The sequence below is a fragment of the Schistocerca serialis genome, chromosome 4 (assembly GCF_023864345.2).
Source record: "Schistocerca serialis cubense isolate TAMUIC-IGC-003099 chromosome 4, iqSchSeri2.2, whole genome shotgun sequence".
NCBI classification, from domain to species: domain Eukaryota; kingdom Metazoa; phylum Arthropoda; class Insecta; order Orthoptera; family Acrididae; genus Schistocerca; species Schistocerca serialis.
In genome coordinates, this window is record NC_064641.1 from 161,110,296 (window position 1) to 161,132,282 (window position 21,987).

Below are 21,987 nucleotides of genomic sequence, written 5' to 3' on the forward strand. Positions count from 1 at the left end.
CATACGACGAAACAACAAGTTTACTGAAACTTCCTGGCAGATTAAAACTGTGTGCCCGACCGAGACTCGAACTCGGGACCTTTGCCTTTCGCGGGCAAGTGCTCTACCAACTGAGCTACCGAAGCACGACTCACGCCCGGTACTCACAGCTTTACTTCTGCCAGTACCTCGTCTCCTACCTTCCAAACTTTACAGAAGCTCTCCTGCGAACCTTGCAGAACTAGCACTCCTGAAAGAAAGGATATTGCGGAGACATGGCTTAGCCACAGCCTTGGGGATGTTTCCAGAATGAGATTTTCACTCTGCAGCGGAGTGTGCGCTGATATGAAACTTCCTGGCAGATTAAAACTGTGTGCCCGACCGAGACTCGAACTCGGGACCTTTGCCTTACGCGGGCAAGTGCTCTACCAACTGAGCTACCGAAGCACGACTCACGCCCGGTACTCACAGCTTTACTTCTGCCAGTACCTCGTCTCCTACCTTCCAAACTTTACAGAAGCTCTCCTGCGAACCTTGCAGAACTAGCACTCCTGAAAGAAAGGATATTGCGGAGACATGGCTTAGCCACAGCCTTGGGGATGTTTCCAGAATGAGATTTTCACTCTGCAGCGGAGTGTGCGCTGATATGAAACTTCCTGGCAGATTAAAACTGTGTGCCCGACCGAGACTCGAACTCGGGACCTTTGCCTTTCGCGGGCAAGTGCTCTACCAACTGAGCTACCGAAGCACGACTCACGCCCGGTACTCACAGCTTTACTTCTGCCAGTACCTCGTCTCCTACCTTCCAAACTTTACAGAAGCTCTCCTGCGAACCTTGCAGAACTAGCACTCCTGAAAGAAAGGATATTGCGGAGACATGGCTTAGCCACAGCCTTGGGGATGTTTCCAGAATGAGATTTTCACTCTGCAGCAGGCAAAGGTCCCGAGTTCGAGTCTCGGTCGGGCACACAGTTTTAATCTGCCAGGAAGTTTCATATCAGCGCACACTCCGCTGCAGAGTGAAAATCTCATTCTGGAAACATCCCCAAGGCTGTGGCTAAGCCATGTCTCCGCAATATCCTTTCTTTCAGGAGTGCTAGTTCTGCAAGGTTCGCAGGAGAGCTTCTGTAAAGTTTGGAAGGTAGGAGACGAGGTACTGGCAGAAGTAAAGCTGTGAGTACCGGGCGTGAGTCGTGCTTCGGTAGCTCAGTTGGTAGAGCACTTGCCCGCGAAAGGCAAAGGTCCCGAGTTCGAGTCTCGGTCGGGCCCACAGTTTTAATCTGCCAGGAAGTTTCATATCAGCGCACACTCCGCTGCAGAGTGAAAATCTCATTCTGGGAACAAGTTTACTGTTACCAGTCATCTGACATATGTATTCAACACACATGTATTCAACACCTCAAAATCAAGATCTTCAAAATCCTTTAAAACTCATTCCGTAATAAAGTTGTTATGACGTATATTCTTTATACTTTTTGCTCATGTTCCTCTTTTACTGTATGAGCCTTGTACCAAATAATTTCCAGACGCCATTTATGTTTACAAAATATGATAATATACATGTGCTGTGCTACGACAGTGAAAGGAACCTGTGACCACTGGAGGTATTCTATTTTTCTTATTTTATTTTTACCGTTAGATATACGTTTAGATTTTGTCAGAAAATCCAAAATCATGTTCTGAAATAGTGTTTTGTTTCTCCACTAGACAATGCCACAACTTCCTCCAAAATCGTAACAAAACACATACGTATGTCTTACTAACAAATGTAAATCAACCTGATGATGGAGGTTTAATCCTTTGAAACGCGTCGTGGAAATAAATGGACAGTGACTGGTAACAGTAAACTTGTTGTTTCATTCCGATTTAAACTATTTCTTATGGACCCAATGGCACTAAATACGCGTTCCGTGTTAGGGCTAACATAAAAGTGTGATTGTGACACTATCTGCACTACGACACTCTAAAATTTGCTGTGGATAGACGGCTCCATTGCTTGCATATGACAATCAAAGGGGCTGCAAACCCCATTTGATCCGAATATCTGTTTTAAAACTTACCAGGAAACGAAAGTTAGTTGTTGTCGTCTTCAGTCCTGAGACTGGTTTGATGCAGCTCTCCATGCTACCCTATCCTGTGCAAGCTTCTTCATCTCCCAGTACTTACTGCAACCTATATCCTTCTGAATCTGCTTAGTGTATTCATCTCTTGGCCTCTCTCTACGATTTTTACCCTCCACGCTGCCCTCCAATACTAAACTGGTGATCCCTCGATGTCTCAGAACATGTCCTACCAACCGATCCCTTCTTCTAGTCAAGTTGTGCCACAAACTTCTCTTCTCCCCAATCCTATTCAATACCTCCTCATTAGTTACGTGATCTACCCACCTTATCTTCAGTATTCTTCTGTAGCACCACATTTCGAAAGCTTCTATTCTCTTCTTGTCCAAAATACTTATCGTCCATGTTTCACTTCCATACATGGCTACACTCCATACAAATACGTTCAGAAACGACTTCCTGATACTTAAATCTATACTCGATGTTAACAAATTTCTCTTCTTCAGAAACGATTTCCTTGCCATTGCCAGTCTACATTTTATATCCTCTCTACTTCGACCATCATCAGTTATTTTACTCCCTAAATAGCAAAACTCCTTTACTACTTTAAGTGTCTCATTTCCTAATCTAATTCCCTCAGCATCACCCGATTTAATTTGACTACATTCCATTATCCTCGTTTTGCTTTTGTTGATGTTCATCTTAAATCCTCCCTTCAAGACACTATCCATTCCGTTCAACTGCTCTTCCAAGTCCTTTGCTGTCTCTGACAGAATTACAATGTCATCGGCGAACCTCAAAGTTTTTACTTCTTCTCCATGAATTTTAATACCTACTCCGAATTTTTCTTTTGTTTCCTTTACTGCTTGCTCAATATACAGATTGAATAACATCGGGGAGATGCTACAACCCAGTCTTACTCCCTTCCCAACCACTGCTTCCCTTTCATGTCCCTCGACTCTTATAACTGCCATCTGGTTTCTGTACAAATTGTAAATATCCTTTCGCTCCCTGTATTTTACCCTTGCCACCTTCAGAATTTGAAAGAGAGTATTCCAGTTAACATTGTCAAAAGCTTTCTCTAAGTCTACAAATGCTAGAAACGTAGGTTTGCCTTTTCTTAATCTTTCTTCTATGATAAGTCGTAAGGTTAGTATTGCCTCACGTGTTCCAACATTTCTACGGAATCCAAACTGATCTTCCCCGAGGTCCGCTTCTACCAGTTTTTCCATTCGTCTGTAAAGAATTTGCGTTAGTATTTTGCAGCTGTGACTTATTAAACTCATAGTTCGGTAATTTTCACATCTGTCAACACCTGCTTTCTTTGGGATTGGAATTATTATATTCTTTTTGAAGTCTGAGGGTATTTCGCCTGTCTCATACATCTTGCTCACCAGATGGTAGAGTTTTGTCATGACTGGCTCTCCCAAGGCCATCAGTAGTTCTAATGGAATGTTGTCTACTCCCGGGGCCTTGTTTCGACTCAGGTCTTTCAGTGCTCTGTGAAACTCTTCACGCAGTATCTTATCTCCCATTTCGTCTTCATCTACTTCCTCTTCCATTTCCATAATATTGTCCTCAAGTACATCGCCCTTGTATAAACCCTCTATATACTCCTTCCACCTTCCTGCCTTCCCTTCTTTGCTTAGAACTGTGTTGCCATCTGAGCTCTTGATATTCATATAAGTGGTTCTCTTCTCTCCAAAGGTCTCTTTAATTTTCCTGTAGGCAGTATCTATCTTACCCCTAGAGAGACAAGCCTCTACATCCTTACATTTGTCCTCTAGCCATCCCTGCTTAGCCATTTTGCATTTCCTGTCGATCTCATTTTTGAGACGTTTGTATTCCTTTTTGCCTGCTTCATTTACTGCATTTTTATATTTTCTCCTTTCATCAATTAAATTCAATATTTCTTCTGTTACCCAAGGATTTCTACTAGCCCTCGTCTTTTTACCTACTTGATCGTCTGCTGCCTTCACTACTTCATCCCTCAGAGCTACCCATCCTTCTTCTACTGTATTTCTTTCCCCCATTCCTGTCAATTGTTCCCTTATGCTCTCCCTGAAACTCTCTACAGCCTCTGGTTTAGTCAGTTTATCCAGGTCCCATCTCCTTAAATTCCCACCTTTTTGCAGCTTCTTCAGTTTCAATCTGCAGTTCATAACCAATAGATTGTGGTCAGAATCCACATCTGCCCCTGGAAATGTCTAACAATTTAAAACCTGGTTCCTAAATCTCTGTCTTACCATTATATAATCTATCTGATACCTTTTAGTATCTCGAGGATTCTTCCATATATACAACCTTCTTTTATGATTCTTGAACCAAGTGTTAGCTATGATTCAGTTATGCTCTGAGCAAAATTCTACCCGACGGCTTCCTCTTTCATTTCTTCCCCCCAATCCATATTCACCTACTATGTTTCCTTCTCTCCCTTTTCCTACTGACGAATTCCAGTCACCCATGACTATTAGATTTTCGTCTCCCTTCACTACCTGAATAATTTCTTTTATCTCGTCATACATTTCATCTATTTCTTCATCATCTCCAGAGCTAGTTGGCATATAAACTTGTACTACTGTAGTAGGCATGGGCTTTGTGTCTATCTTGGCCACAATAATGCGTTCACTATGCTGTTTGTAGTAGCTAACCCGCACTCCTATTTTTTTATTCATTATTAAACCTACTCCTGCATTACCCCTATTTGATTTTGTATTTATAACCCTGTAATCACCTGACCAAAAGTCTTGTTCCTCCTGCCACCGAACTTCACTAATTCCCACTATATCTAACTTTAACCTATCCATTTCCCTTTTTAAATTTTCTAACCTACCTGCCCGATTAAGTGATCTGACATTCCACGCTCCGATCCGTAGAATGCCAGTTTTCTTTCTCCTGATAACGACGTCCTCTTGAGCAGTCCCCGCCCGGAGATCCGAATGGGGGACTATTTTACCTCCGGAATATTTTACCCAAGAGGACGCCATCATCATTTAATCATACAGTAAAGCTGCATGTCCTCGGGAAAAATTACGGCTGTAGTTTCCCTTTGCTTTCAGCCGTTCGCAGTACCAGCACAGCAAGGCCGTTTTGGTTAATGTTACAAGGCCAGATCAGTCAATCATCCAGACTGTTGCCCCTGCAACTACTGAAAAGGCTGCTGCCCCTCTTCAGGAACCACACGTTTGTCTGGCCTCTCAACAGATACTCCTCCGTTGTGGTTGCACCTACGGTACGGCTATCTGTATCGCTGAGGCACGCAAGCCTCCCCACCAACGGCAAGGTGCATGGTTCATGGGGGAAGGAAACGAAAGTACAACAAAGAAATGGAATTGTTCGAACACACGAAATGAAATCACATAAGACACGACATTCTAGCGTCGTATTAAGAAGCTTTGACATTGATTGCAGTAGGGCAGGATTCAATTGACTGAAATTAACTCTTCAGTACATTCTGTGGCAATGCGAGTAAGACTCATGAAGTGTTGCGAGAGTGTTCAAAATACGGTGTCCGCAGCTCGTGGTCTAGTGGCTAGTGTTACTGCCCCTGAATCACGGGGACGAGGGTTCGATTTCCAGCCGGTGGGGATTTTCTCTGGCCGGGAATTGGTGTTTGTGTTGTTCTCATCATTTCATCATCATCATCATCATCATCATCATCATCATAAAATTGGAGTGCGAAAAAATTGGGACTTTGTACGGGTGCTGATGACCGCGCAGTTGAGCGCCCCACAAACAAATCATCCATCATCATCATCAAAATATGGTAAGATCTGTTGTAGCCAAAAAGTCTAGGTTATAATGAATGAATGACAGTCAGTAGGCACAGAACAATAGCAGGATACGTCTAAGACAGAAAATAACTGCTAAGCTCGCCAGGACTGTGAGGGACGAAGCTTAATTATGCGTAATCAACTATCATGCCTTGACAAAGAAATGTATTTTGTGAAGAACATACCGAAAACGTGTCCCACAAAATCGAGTTATGTGGTATGTATGCAAAACGGTTATAGAATTATTCCTGATAGTACTTTATTATGTTTCCGCTACTTAAATTATACGCACGGGCGTATCATTTAAGTAGCGGAAACACAATAAAGTACTATCAGTAATAATTCCACTTTTGAAATTTCCATAATAGTTAGGATATATGTGAAGGTGTCTTACGTACTGCGATCTGAGAATTTTGCGTATTGCTCCAGCGAATGCTGTGCGTAAACAAAGTTATCATCTCCCTAACCATCAATCCTAAAAAGCAGTAATTCAGAGTACTGAACACACGCAGCTGTAAGCCTTGGAGCAAGTGGCTGCTCTGTCTCTTCCTAAACGTGCTGTCTGGAGGCTACCGGGAACTGCTAGTTAGACAGTTTACTCTTACACTTTGTGGCTACAAATAAGCTTCGCTTCTTCCGTGTTGTTCGAGTAAATAAAGCAATCAGCAACTCGAGTTACCATGGAGACGACCGTTAACCCACGTCAGACGGCGATCTTAAAGGAATGGTAGTTTCCTGGTCTTTTAAAATGGCCGGGGAAATAATCTTGGCATTTATGGAACAGTGAATTTGTCCCCAGAAAACAATGCTTTTGTTGACGTGACTTCCATCCAGACAAGTCGTACAGGGTGTCTTTTTTTGAATATGAATTTGCGGAACCAAGACAGCCACAATATTAGATGTTCAGACACGAACTGTGTTAACTACATCTACACTGAGGTAACAAAGCGACATGCACGTATACACATGGCGGCAGTATCACGTACACATGGTATAAAAGGGCACCTCATTGGCCAAGCTGTCACTTGTACTCAGGCCATTCAAATGGTTCAAATGACTCTGAGCACTATGGGACTTAACTTCTGAGGTCATCAGTCCCCTAGAACTTAGAACTACTTAAACCTATCCAACCCAAGGACATCACACACATCCATGCCCGAGGCACGATTCGAACCTGCGACCGTAGCGGTCGCGCGGTTCCAGACTGTAGCGCCTATAACTGCTCGGCCACTTCGGTTGGCTCAGGCGATTCATGTGCAAAGCTTTTCCACGTGATTATGCCCGCAAGACGGGAATTAACGGACTCTGAACGCGGAATGGTAGCTGTATCTAGACACATGTGACACCCCATTTCGGAAATCGTTATGGAAATCAGTATTCCTAGATCCACGGCGTCAAGAGTGTGCCTAGAATACCAAATTTCTGGCATTGTCTCTCACCGCGGGCAACGCAGTGTCCGACGACCTTCACACAGGCCGGTATTACACTTTCATATTTCCTTGTCAAATATTTGATCAAAGATGTGATGAAATATTCCGTCAAATATATTTGACAAAAATCTTTGACTTAGCGCTAGAAGGGGTATTGCACTGTCATCATATTTTTCGTCAAAGTTCAAGATGGCTGAAACAACAACTTCTTATTAACTGCAGAAGTTGCATGTACCACAATTCCACTGTGGGCACATGCGGAAGAGAAGCGGAGGGAAAAAAGGAAACGTACCTGGGTGAAGCCGCGGGTTTTACGACGATACGATAAAAGCATTCAACAAAACTTGTTACGTGAGCTTATAGTGGAGGACATCAAGTAGTACATCAGTTACTTAAGAATGGATGAGCCTAAATTTCTGTATGTGCTCAGTGAAGTGTATCCTCATATCACAAAGCACAATACTCACTTAAGAACAATATCTGCAGAAGACAGACTCACTGTAACACTCCGATTCCTTGTTACAGGAGAGAGTTAGGTTAGGTTATGTTCGGTCAGGTCTCCAATCTTCTTAATCTATTTTTGTATTCAGGGTGCCTCACGCTGTAAAGCGCATCAGCTACATACATCTATATTAATTTCGTAGTTGTCGGTACACACCAACTGTATTTACCGGCAATGTTTATAGAAACACTATAGATGACAGAACGCTGCAGCGATGCTAGCGCTCCACGTGGTAACAGTCACATTGCAGTGAACACAAGACAAGCGACTTCTTTGAACAAATCTACAGCGAGGCCTTAGATTTGATCAAATATTTGACGACATTTGACAAAGTTCCCTAATACACCATCAAATTTCTTTGACAAAGATACTTGACAAAGATATTGGACAAAGAAATTTGATAGTGTATTACCGGCCTAATGAGCCGAGAGCAGCGGCGTTTGCGTATAGTTGTCAGTGTTAACAGACAAGCAACACCATGTGAAATAATCGCAGAAATCAATGTAAGACGAAAGACGAACGTAACCGTTAGGACAGTGCAGCGGAATTTGGCGTTAATGGACTATGGTAGCAGACGACCGACGCGCGTGCCTTTGCTAACAGCAGGACATTGCCTGCAGCGCCTCTTCTGGGCTCGTGACCCTATCGGTTGGACTCTAGAAGACAGGAAAACCATGGCCTGGTCGGAAGAGTCCCGATTTCAGTTGGTAAGAGTTGATGGTAGGCTTCGAGTGTGGTGCAAACCCCACGAAGCCATGGACCCAAGTTGTCAACAACGCACTGTGCAAGCTGGTGATGGCTCCATAATGGTGTGGGCTATGTTTACATGGAATGAACCGATCGTTGACAGGAAATGGTTATGTTCGGCTACTGCGAGACCATTTGTAGCCATTCATGTACTTCATGTTCCCAAATAACTATGGAATTTTATGAATGACAATGATCCGTATTACCGAACCACAGCTGTTAGCGATTTGGTTTGAAGATCATTTTGAACAATTCGAGCGAAATTTGGCAAACTAGATCGCCCAACGTGAATCCATGGAACATTTATCCCACGACTTCGCCAGACGTGAATGCCATGGAACATTTATCCTTTGATTTTTGTCACCTCAGTGTATGGTACCATTACGGCCAGTTTTTTCAATATTTTTCTAAATCTCTAAGAGTGACTGCGTGACAGCACTTTGCAGAAGACGGGTAGCAAATTTGAAAGTTTCATTCTCTGTATTTTGTGCTACGCAGCGTTAATAAATTATATAGATAACATCGTAATAATTCTGTGAAAGCAGGAATACTTATTTTTTTTTAGTCTTCTGCTTTCACTTTCAAGTGGGACTCACTGCATTATAACTAAGTTTCCCAATATTTTTGTAAAATTCTACAGGTGACTGCGACATAGCACTTTGCAGAAGACTGTGGCAGATTTGGATTTTTGTATATTTTAATAGTCACTTTTAATAAATTGTATGAATAACATCGCAATAATTCTATCAAAGCAGCAATGTTTATTTTATGTATTCTTCCATTTCTAGTTTAAAGCAGGACTCGTTGTCAAGCGGTACCTATACGAAACTAAGGTGTCACAAATATACAGACTCTGTAGCACTACATCGTTGAATTAATTACATTATCTACACGTTCAAGATTTACAACGATATGTAGGTGACTGTAAACCATTTATATAAAATAGTATGTGAATTGTATATTTGTTTATGATATGATATATAGGCTAATCTTAGATTTCACAATCGGCGAAAATTGGGAATTCACTTTACAGCAGCGATTGCAATAATTAACTGTACCGGAGAGGAGAGGGGGTGTACAGTTTTTGATTATGAGAGGTATATTCTGGATGTAGAACTGGTGACAATCTTTCGTTTCAAATAACGCCTATGTTACCATCCTGTGTACTACAAGTGTCATCTAAACACGCCAAATATTATACTGTACTTATGAAAATTAGTTTTTGTACGAGGGCAGTTCAATAAGTAATGCAACACATTTTTTTTCTGAAACAGGGGTTGTTTTATTCAGCATTGAAATACACCAGGTTATTCCCCAATCTTTTAGCTACACAACACTATTTTTCAACGTTATCTCCATTCAATGCTACGGCCTTACGAAACCTTGAAATGAGGGCCTGTATGCCTGCACGGTACCATTCCACTGGTCGATGTCGGAACCAACGTCGTACTGCATCAATAACTTCTTCATCATCTGCGTAGTGCCTCCCACGGATTGCGTCCTTCATTGGGCCAAACATATGGGAATCCGACGGTGCGAGATCGGGACTGTAGGGTGCATGAGGAAGAACAGTCCACTGAAGTTTTGTGAGCTCCTCTCGGGTGCGAAGACTTGTGTGAGGTCTTGCGTTGTCATGAAGTTCGTTCAGATTTTTGTGCCTACGAACACGCTGAAGTCGTTTCTTCAATTTCTGAAGAGTAGCACAATACACTTCAGAGTTGATCGTTTGACCATGGGGAAGGACATCGAACAGAATAACCCCTTCAGCGTCCCAGAAGACTGTAACCATGTCTTTACCGGCTGAGGGTATGGCTTTAAACTTTTTCTTGGTAGGGGAGTGGGTGTGGCGCCACTCCATTGATTGCCGTTTTGTTTCAGGTTCGAAGTGATGAACCCATGTTTCATCGCCTGTAACAATCTTTGACAAGAAATTGTCACCCTCAGCCACATGACGAGCAAGCAATTCCGCACAGATGGTTCTCCTTTGCTCTTTATGGTGTTCGGTTAGATAACGAGGGACCCAGCGGGAACAAACCTTTGAATATCCCAACTGGTGAACAATTCTGACAGCACTACCAACAGAGATGTCAAGTTGAGCACTGAGTTGTTTGATGGTGATCCGTCGATCATCTCGAACGAGTGTGTTCGCACGCTCCGCCATTGCAGGAGTCACAGCTGTGCACGGCCGGCCCGCACGCGGGAGATCAGACAGATTTGCTTGACCTTGCGGCGCTGATGACACACGCTTTGCCCAACGACTCACCGTGATTTTGTCCACTGCCAGATCACCGTAGACATTCTGCAAGCGCCTATGAATATCTGAGATGCCCTGGTTTTCCGCCAAAAGAAACTCGATCACTGCCCGTTGTTTGCAACGCACATCCGTTACAGACGCCATTTTAACAGTTCCGTACAGCGCTGCCACCTGTCGGAAGTCAATCAAACTATACGAGACAAAGCGGGAATGTTTGAAAATATTCCACAAGAAATTTCCGGTTTTTTCAACCAAAATTGGCCGAGAAAAAAAATGTGTTGCATTACTTATTGAACTGCCCTCGTACAATGCTAGGCTCTTTCTAAACACGGAGACGAGGCCCTCTGGAGTTTTAACTTAATATTATATTCCGAAGTTCTGTTTATTGGATATTAGTAATGTGTGGCTCTCTAGTTAAAAGGATATACATGTTTCCTCTAAAATGTTCTTTCATCTCCCATTTTCTGGTTTGGACGAATCGAAGGATGATTATTTATTATTGCTGTCCTCATTTTCTCTCAGGCTTGCTAAACGTGGATACGGCGTTTTGAATTTTATTTGATTGTATGGTGCAGTGGCGACGAGAACCAAATAAAAAAAAAGAAGTAACCCTTCTTAGCTTGACCGGTTAGCGGTGCGGTCTAAGGCCGTGTCCTACGTGAGTGACAGAAGCGAGCGACAGTGCGCGACAGATTCAGGCGACAAAACACAACCGCAAGTATAGTTATGGAAGTGTCCTACGTGAGCGACATCTGTGTCGCAGTCTGTCTCCCGCTGCAACTGGCGACGTTTAAATTTCAAACGTGTCTGAATCTTGTCGCTGCAGCACGCGCGACAGAGAGCGACAGCCACGTGTCTTCTTGGCAAAGCAGTGGGCAGACGCGATGGCAGCTATGAATTACTTAACATCCGATTTTAAGAAAACTATTCGGTGAAAAAATTTGATTCTTCCGCAGCCTGTAGCTTGATATCCTTAAATGATAAATTTCAGAATTTATTTTCGTTATTCGTCATAGTTACTGTGATGCACGAAATTGAGTACATGGCTGCACGAAATTTTTAAGACTTTGCAGAGGTAAAATCACATTGTGTAGACTTCCCGTATACTCGTAGTTCATTTAAGGCCATACATTATTGAGTATGAAATGTAACCAACATATCTAAATTGTATTTAAAGTTGAGACGGGAATGTTATCTCTTTTCATTCTTGAGATATTGGTTGTCGGACGGGTCGCTCGCATCGCGTCCGAACCTTTCCTGCGATTCAGGAATCAAGTGGTCGTAAAAATCGTCGTATCTCATGAAAGGTTCAAGATATCGAAACGACGAATTTTGGAAATGACAGCATGCAGAAAGGACTATTTTATCATTTGATTAACACTCGATACGTTTTTGTAAACGTGTGAGCAGAGCAAAAACAAGACTCCCTCCGACAGAAACAGGTAAACGAGATATCAAAGTGACCAGCATGAGATCTAGTTTGGCATGAAAATATTTAACTGCTTGAAAGTAATCAGTGTAATGAACAAAAACTTAATTAATAATCTGAGGAAAAATTGAAATATTTGACGAAAAGCTGCTTTAAATGAAGTGCCAAAAATGTCATCTGTTCAAGACCTACCTATTTTGCACATAAAAAGATACATTGGTGCGGTATTTAAATGCCATAAAGGCTTCCTTCGAATCAAGTGCGTCAGGAAGGCAAACGAGGAGTCAGTAAGATCATGCTTTCTGAATGAAACTTGAAATTAAAAAATGGACGAAATAACTCAATTATTTTATGAAATTATTTGTGTAAAAGAAATAAGTAGATCAGAGAAACGTTCTAAGTGCCTTTGAATGATGCTCGAAATCATGAACAGAAAATGAGGTGCACCAAACGTTTCCCTAATATTTTTTATTTCATACTTTCAGACAAATCGTTACACAAAACGTTTGACTTTCTTTTCAAAAATTTTGTAAGCTTTACTCTTACAGGCTATTTAGAGTAACGGAAACGCTTGGCCTTAACACTGACTGCTGATGAATTACGCTCGAAACATGAAATTTCTGTAAAATTTCATGGTTCATTGTAATTTATTAGAAATTAAATGTGTGTGATATACTGGGATAGATGAGAAGATCAAATTCTTTGGCAAGACCTTAGAAACATACTTAGCGATGCAGTGTAAACAGTATACATAAAACTTAGTATACAGAATCGTAATCGAGTCAGTATAAATATAAGAATTGCCAGGAATCCAACTTTTTTCTTTTAAATTCATTTTGTTCCATATTGGTCGTAGCGTTTGGTCTGGGCGGACGTCACCAGACATCCGTTCAAGTTAATCGTTGATTCTTTGACTCAGTTTTTTTAAACTTTTTTTATTATTACAGAGAGCATGCAGCCCTCTGACCGAATACGCTGAGCTAACGTGCCGGCGGCTCTGGACGATATCCTCGCACGTAAATACGAACCGTATAAGCTACCCCTACACCACAGTTGCCATTCGTCAGCCGCGCAGGATTAGCCGAGCGGTATAAGGCACTGTAGTCATGGACTGTGCGGCTAGTCCCAGCGGAGGTTCGAGTCCTCCCTCGGGCATGGGTGTGTGTGTTTGTCCAAAGGATAATTTAGGTTAAGTAGTGTGTAAGCTTAGGGACTGATGACCTTAGCAGTTAAGTCCCATAAGATTTCACACATTTTGCCATTCGTCAACACCCATATATTTCCTTGTTTGTAAGTTTGTACTTAACATAGTTAGTCATGTAATAGTTATTCTTACGCATTTATTGGCTGTTATAAGTTCTTGGTCATGTAAAAAAACATTCGTATTTAATTTATTCATGAGATAGTCGAATGCTCCTCTGCTCATTCACGTGTATTCGAACTTATTTGGTGATCTTTGTAGTTGGCAATACTTATGAAATTCTCCATGGAGATTTCTCCATTTGTAAATTTGATGCAGAGCATTGTTTTCGCTTTGTTTTCTTAAGTAAACCTAATTCTGTAGCCTTACTCTCCAGTTACAGTATTCTACAGGTTAAGGACGCCATTTTATAGAAACAGCTGGTTGGCTCTAAGCAGCCAGCTTGTAGCGCGACATGGTCGCTCGCACGCAGGGCACCCAAGTTTGTCGCCCGATGTTGCTGCTTGTCGCTGGAGTGTCACGTATCCAGAAGTCGCTTGCTTCTGTCGCTCACGTAGGACACGGCCTAACGCACTGCTTTCTATGCGGGAAGGCATGCTGGTCCCCGGCACGAATCTGCCCGGCGGATTAGTTGGTTGGTTGGTTGGTTGGTTGAGGTGTAAGGGGCCAAACAGCGAGGTCATCAGTCCCTTGTTTCAAATATACTCCATTCTGCTAACGAGACATCTCAGAAAAGTCAGAACAATAAAACGGAAAAAGGGAAAAACGTAAAAGGGCAGTCACGTTGTCATTGGTAAAAACAAATGAGGGAAGTTGGCAAGAGAAACGAACCCAACACTATGCTGAAGCAGCATAGGCAAGACCACCTGTGACTTAAAAGGTACAACTGCTATAATGCAGAAAGTACGTATGGGAATAGAAAGACTAGCCAAGCCTTAAAAAGAAGGGGTAAAAACAGAGTAAAAGGGGAAGAAAAGAGGATTCCAGTCAGGGAGGTGAATCGGGAATCTCTGAACACTGCCTACAGTGGGAGAAACCCAAACACTCACCGCCCTGCCCCAACACCAGAGAGAGATTAAAAACTTTAAAACTGAGAATAAAAACCACTCTCCCGGAGGAAACCGAGAACCAGAGAGACCATCCGCGAATCGTCAGCCAACATCAAAGGTAAAGTGTGGGGGAGTCTGTACTTAACACGCAGAGCTAAAAGAAGGGGGCATTCAACCAAAATGTGGGCCACTGACTGGAAGGCTCTACAACCACAAAGCGGGGGTGGCTCATCACGCAAAAGAAAACCATGGGTCAGCCTGGTATGGCCATGCGGAGACGACACAGTGCAGTCGAGTCCTTTCGGGAGAGGCGAAAGGAAGAACGCCATGGGCCTGGTGTCACCTTAATTGTACGAAGTTTATTAGACAGTGGAGTAGCCTCCCAAGAATTGGCCCATGACTGTGCGAAGTGGGATTTGATGTGAAGCCGTAAATCCGCTGCAGGAGGGGTTACGGAAAACGGGGGGTAAGTAACTGCTCCCCCAGCCAAACGATCAGCGAGCTCATTACCCGGGATACCCACATGGCAAGGGACCCAAAGGAAGTCAATAGAACAAGCAGCACGGTGAATATCAGCGAGATGGTCATGGATGGCAGAGACCAATGGATGGCGCGAAAAACACCGGTCAATAGCAAGAAGGCCACTCATCGAGTCCGTACATAACAGAACGCGATTGTGTTGGGATTGTTTAATAAAGGTAAGGGCCCGGGAAATTGCCATCAATTCCGCAGTAAACACCCCACATGTAGGTGGCAGCAGATGATTTTCCGTTCCAACAGAGGATGTGAAGGCATACCCAGCATGATCAGCAGATTTAGAGCCATCAGTGTAAAAAACAACAGCATCCCGAAACTCCCATAAAATTTGGCGGAAAAAGGTACGGAACACCACCGGGGGGATGGAATCTTTCGGTCCGCGGCGGAGATCCATCCGAAGTCGAGGCCGAGGAACTAACCAAGGAGGGGTGGAGGGGAGGGAGCGAGGAAGACAGGACAAAGAAGGAAGCTGAAAATGACGGTAAAGAGACGCAAGGCGCAGTCCAACCGGTAAACCCGCCCGAGGGCGGGAGTCGGGTGGGCGACGTCCATGGTCTGGGAACAGGATAGAATCGGAAGGGTGAGTGGGAGAAGAACGGATAGTGAGGGCATAAGACACCAGAAGCTGGGACCGCCGAACAGAAAGGGGGGGGATCCCAGCTTCAACCAGGAGACTATCAACAGGGCTAGTAGGGAAGGCACCGGTGGCCAAACGGATACCACGATGGTGGACTGGATCCAGCACGTGCAGTGTGGAAGGAGCAGCTGAACCATAAACTTGACAGCCATAGTCCAAACGAGACAGAACGAGAGCACGATAAAGACGGAGGAGGAGGGAACGGTCCGCACCCCAAGAGGAGTGGGCAAGGAAGCGAAGGACATTGAGTTTACGGAAACATCCTACCTTCAGGAGTCTGATACGGGGCAGCCAAGTGAGCTTGTTGTGGAAAAGAAGACCCAGGAAACGAAACTGTGGGACCACAGGCAATCGTTGTGCGTCGAGATAGAGCTCTGGATCAGGGTGGACCGTAGTACGGCGACAGAAGTGGACCACCCGCGATTTTAAAGGAGAGAATTGAAACCCGTGTGAGTGGGTCCATGCAGAGGCACGCCGTATAGCCACCTGGAGCTGCCGTTCTGCAGATGCCATCGAGGAGGAACTAACCCAAATGCAGAAATCATCCACATACAGGGCAGGAGCGACCAAGGGACCGACAGAGGCCACAAGTCCATCGATAGCAATGAGGAAAAGAAGGACACTCAAGACAGAACCCTGTGGGATGCCTGTCTCCTGGGTCCGTGGAGAACTAAAAGCAGTACCAACTCGAACTCTGAATGACCGATGGAGCAGGAACTGGCGGATAAAAATCGGGAGTGGGCCCCGAAGACCCCACTGATGAAGGGTTAGTAAGATGTGATGGCGCCAGGCCGTGTCATAGGCCTTGCGAAGGTCAAAAAACACTGCAACCAAATGGCGGCGCTGGGAAAAAGCCTGCCGAACTGCGGATTCCAAGCGAAGTAAATGATCGATTGGAGATCGTCCCTCTCGAAAGCCACACTGGTAAGGGGACAATAGATCCCGAGATTCGAGGACCCAAGTGAGCCGACGGGCTACCATCCGTTCAAGTAACTTACAAACAACATTGGTCAAACTAATTGGCCGATAGCTGTCAACAGATAGGGGGTTCTTACCAGGCTTAAGGACAGGAACCACAATGCTATCCCTCCACTGAGAAGGGAAGTCACCCTGGAGCCAGATACGGTTAAACACCCGAAGAAGATGTTGCCGTTGTGGAGCACTGAGATGTTGAAGCAGTTGGTTATGAATGGAATCTGGGCCAGGGGCCGTATCATGAGAAGAAGAGAGAGCAGAAAGAAATTCCCATTCAGTAAAAGGTTTGTTGTAAGATTCTGGCTCACAAGTGGTGAAACATAAGGTGAGAGCTTCAGCCTGCTGTTTTTGATGAAGGAAAGCAGCTGGATAGGAGGCTGACGCTGATGCCACTGCAAAATGGGTCGCAAGATGTTCTGCGAGAACTAATGGGTCCGTACAAATGCCATCTGGGAGGTGAAGGCCTGGGAGGGTGGACTGCCGATGGCAACCTTGGAGAGAGCGAAGTGTAGCCCATACCCGTGACAGAGGGACAGTGGAACCAAGGGAAGAAACGAATCGTTCCCAGCATATCCGCTTGCTCTGTTTGATTAAATAACGGGCTTTAGCGCGAAGGCGTTTAAAGGTAGTAAGGCTGGCTACGGATGGGTGCCTCTTGAAGTGTTGCAAAGCTCGACGGCGATCACGGATGGCAATGGCAATGGCCGTACTCCACCACTGGACTTGCCGGCGACGAAATCGTCCAGATGAGCGCGGGACAGCAAGGTTAGCAGCGCGAACAATCGCGTCAGACACGTCACGTAGGACGTCATCAATACAACCCGACAAAGAGGGAGAAAACTCGACCTGTGCAGTGTATAGAGGCCAATCGGCGCGGTGGAAAGACCAACGAGGTAACCTGTCCATCGGGGAGCGGGAAGGGAGCGTGATAATCAACGGGAAATGGTCACTATCACAAAGGTCGTCGTGTGGCGACCAGTGTAATGAAGGGAGGAGAGAGGGAGAAGAAAGAGAAAGATCAATGGCAGAAAAGGTACCATGACCAGCACTAAAATGAGTAGGGGAGCCATCATTAAGAAGGCACAGGTCGTGGTCTGCAATAAATTGGTCTATAAGAAGACCTCGTCGAGATGGAAGAGCACTGCCCCACAAAGGATGATGAGCATTAAAATCCCCAAGGAGGAGGAAGGGAGGAGGAAGTTGCTGAAGAAGGGTGGTTAAGGCAGCAGGTGTAAGTGTCCTGTCAGGAGGGAGATAAAGATTGCAAACTGTGACTGCAGGGTCTAAGTGGACCCTAACAGCAACCGCTTCCAATGTAGTTTGGAGAGGAATCCACGTGCTAGCAATGTCTGTACGGACCAACGTACAAACGCCACCAGAAGCCCGCAAGGGTCCGACCCGATTTCGACAGAAAACACGGAACCCACGGAGGGTCGGTGAGTGAGCATCAGTAAAATGAGATTCCTGGAGAACCACACAAGCTGCAGAGTAGGACGAAAGAAGGGATTTCAATTCCGGAAGGTGACGATAGTAGCCATTACAATTCCATTGGAGAACCACAGAATGATGGGTTAAATGAGGGCGGAACACCCTAAAACCAGTCATACCGCCGGGTCCCCACCCGTCACCGACAAGGAGGGGGCGACATCCATGAACGACAGGTCAGAATCCGGTTGTGAAGTCGGGGAAGGGACCTCCGGTGACACCAGAGGCTCTTTGTCCCGGGACTTATGTTTCTTCTTCTTTTCAGGCTGAGAACGAGGAGGGCTGTGTGGCATAAAGGAGCCAGCTGCAGCAATATCAGGAACAGAAAGAGACCGGGTGACCTGCGGGCCCACAGCCCGCGGCTCTCGCGGTCGCCGCGCGGCAGCAGACCTTTGACCTGGAAGGTGCCGGGAAGGGGCATCTCTGGAGAGGCGCCCTTGACCGGCAGACGCCGAAGGAGTGGGACACTTCTCCGGCTGGGGAGGGGGAGCAGCGCCCAGAGGAGAAGGTGTGGGAGCCGCAGGGGAGGGGGGGGAGGAGAGGGGTCCGGGATGGGGGTAAGGAAGGGGGAGGAAGGGGTGAAGATGTAACCAAGGCGTAACTAGATGTCATGGACACAGGGTGCAGTCGTGCATATTTCTTACGGGCCTCTGTGTAGCTTAAACGATCGAGGGACTTATACTCCTGTATCTTTTTTTCTTTCTTATATACTGGGCAATCTGGTGAACGTGGAGAATGACTACCATGACAATTTACACATACAGGAGGGGGAACACAGGGACTCCCCTCATGGAGTGGACGTCCACAGTCACCACAGAGAGGGTCCTGAGAACAGCGAGAAGACATGTGGCCAAAACGCAAGCACTTAAAACACCTCATAGGAGGTGGGATGTACGGCTTCACATCACAACGATACACCATAATCTTAACTTTCTCAAGAAGGGTATCCCCTTCAAAGGCCAGGATAAAGGCACCAGTATCAATACGATTATCTTTAGGACCCTTCTGAACACGCCGAACAAAGTGAACACCCCGCCGTCTGAGATTGTCCCGAAGTTCCTCATCAGTTTGAAGGATGAGGTCCCTGTGAAAAATCACACCTTGTACCATATTTAGAGACTGGTGAGGGGTAATGGACACAGGAATTGTGCCAAGATGGGTACAGGCACAAAGGGCCGCAGATTGGGCAGCTGAAGCGGTTTTTATCAGCAACGAACCCGACCGCATCTTGCTCAGGGAGTCCACTTCGCCGAACTTGTCTTCAATGTGTTCCACAAAGAATAAAGGCTTGACACTGGTGAAAGTATCCCCATCAGTCCTGGTGCAAACTAGATAACGGGGGAAAGGTTTTGCCCCTAGACGACGGGCCTGACCCTCTTCCCAGGGGGTAGCCATGGAAGGGAAGGCCGAAGGGGCAAGAGAAGCAGCACTTGAGGAATCAGTACCACGCAGAGAGACGGCCGCAGAAGAACGGCCAGAGTTTTGGACCCGTATGCGTTTCATCTGCATAGCGTTCGCCCTGATACCACCCACTCCGATCAGGGGCTCTCCTCACGGGCGCCACCCAGCCACAGCAAGGGCCGTCTGGCACGGCGGCCATTGCCGGGAGTTCCGATGCTCCAGGATGACGAGCAACCACTCCAAGGCATGCATGAGGAGGTCACAGCTCAGGTACCAGAAGTGTGATCCCTGTGTGTTCAGGGGGCTCAACCAAAAGGGTACATAGCGACCCCACCACACGGGCTGGCTACCGTGCTGGCTATGCACCCTAGCATCAAACAACGACGTGAAAGAAAAGGCGGAATGTACTAGGAGGGCGCACGTCGGAGACACTAGGTAAGGTGCTCTTCCCCAAATGGCTCACACTACGGAGGAGAAATTTTGTAATGGAGGTCAAACCCCAGAGGGGGACCAAGGAATGCCAAAAGGAGGAGACGATTACGCAACAAAGCCGGAGTGTAAAACCAACAGAACCAAGAGGATAGCGGGGCCAACATAAACAAGGACACCAATAGAGGGAGAGTAGAGGGCGAGGGGAAAGGAGCATGGAGGGGAAAGGAGGGGAAGGGAAAGGAAATGCAGCCTGGGAGAGAAAGAAGGCTGCAATGGCTCGGGGCCCCGTGCTCGCCACGCACGTATCCACAAAAGAGTTGTGGACCCCCTGGGGGGCCGGCGGATTAGTGTGGAGGTCCAGTCTGCCGTCCAGTCTGTGGATGGTTTTTAAGCCGGTTTTCCATCTGCCTTGGCGATTGCGGTAGGGTTCCCCTTATTCCGCCTCAGTTATACTATGTCGGCGATTGCTGCGCAAACACTATCTCCATGTATGCGTACACCATAATTACCACACAAACATTGGGGTTACACTTGTCTGGTGTGTGAGACGTTCCTGGAGGGGTCCACTGGGGGCTGAACTGCACAGTAACCCTGGGTTTGGTGTGGAGCGGTGGTGGGGTAAGTGGACTGCTGTAGCCTGTTGTGGGGTTGTGAACCACTAAGGGCTACGGTGGGGACAAAGCCTCTCCGTTGTTTCTAGGTCCCCAGTTTCATATAATACAATACAATGCAACCCATGTTTACTAATAAAATGCCACAGATATGACTGTGCAACAGAGTTTTCTGTAATACCTTTCCGTTTTTACGCACCACCTCCTGAGTGAGGTACTACAGAAACAAAGAACGTCAGAACTCAGCGTCCCGTTGATGCCGAGGTCACTAGTGGCAGCACTAGTTCACACTGGACAATGATGTGGGCTTGAATTCCTGAACACGAAGTCGGTGCATTAACCACTACATCGTCTTGTTCAGTAAAGCAATATCAACATTACCAGTCCACTAATCTTGTTCATGGGTCACGGTTCAAAAGCACAGTTGCAGGTTTCTATGTGACAGCTTCCGGGGGCAACAAAAATTTAATTTTCCTTATTTCGTGTAATTATTGGCCGAATTTAAAACTTTAAAAGTCTGTCTTAATCTACTCATTAAGAAGCACAACCTTATGTTAAAGGTTTAACACAGTAAGTAAAGTACTACAGTTATAAATCGTATATATGTCTTGAGGCAGCGTAACTTGTGACATTCAAAGTACCCAGACTATAGTCATCTAAAAGTCAACAGCCTTGCCGCAGTGGTAACTCCGATTCCTGTCAGATCACCAAAGTTAAGCACTGTCTAGCCTGTCCAATACTTGGATGTGTCGCTGTCCGGGTCTTCTGAGTGCTGTTGGCAAGTGGGGTGCATTCAGCCCTTGTGAGGCCAATTGAGGAGCTACTTGACTAAGAAGTAACGACACCGATCACGAAAACGGACAACGGCTGGGAGACAGATGTACTGACCACATGCCCCTCCGTATCCGCAGCTGGTGCTGCCTAAGGCGTGAGGACGACATGGCGGCCGGTCGGTCCCGTTGGGTCTTCACGTCCTGTTCGGAAATTGTCCATTTGTTCCTATTCATCTAGTATCTGATAATGACTTCCAACAAACTTTAAACATAAGTTCGAAACTTTTGAAACTTTTTCTTGCTGACACCCTATAAATTGACAAAGGAAAAACGTTTATTGCTTACTAAGTGTTCACTGTTCTTGCAATAGAACTTCAGCATGAGAAATGACATTTTTAATTTATTACTTCTTTAATACTGACTCTATTCGTAACAAATTTTTGAGATGGTTTTCGCTTATACCCTTGAATGTACCAGCAAAAATTTATCATTGTAACACACTTAGTGCAGAAGTAATGACGCCAGAAAAATTGAGATGCGTGAAAAACTGGTTTTTGCTTGGAATGAGGCGCAGTAAAACTTCTGCATCAGTCATAAGGTTTTAGTTTACTACTTCTGTACTACTAACTCCGCTCGCAGCATATTTTGCACAAATTGTAAACAAAATTTCGAAACTTTTCTAATCTTTTTCTCGGTTACTAGCTTGGACTTC

General features: G+C 45.3%; 1 non-coding gene across 1 annotated transcript; it reads right to left on the reverse strand.

Moving 5' to 3' along the window:
* Positions 1-352: 352 nt before the first annotated feature.
* On the reverse strand, positions 353-427 carry Trnat-cgu (transfer RNA threonine (anticodon CGU)). Its single transcript has one exon. It is a non-coding gene; the product is annotated as a tRNA-Thr (tRNA).
* Between the last annotated feature and the right edge of the window lie 21,560 nt (positions 428-21,987).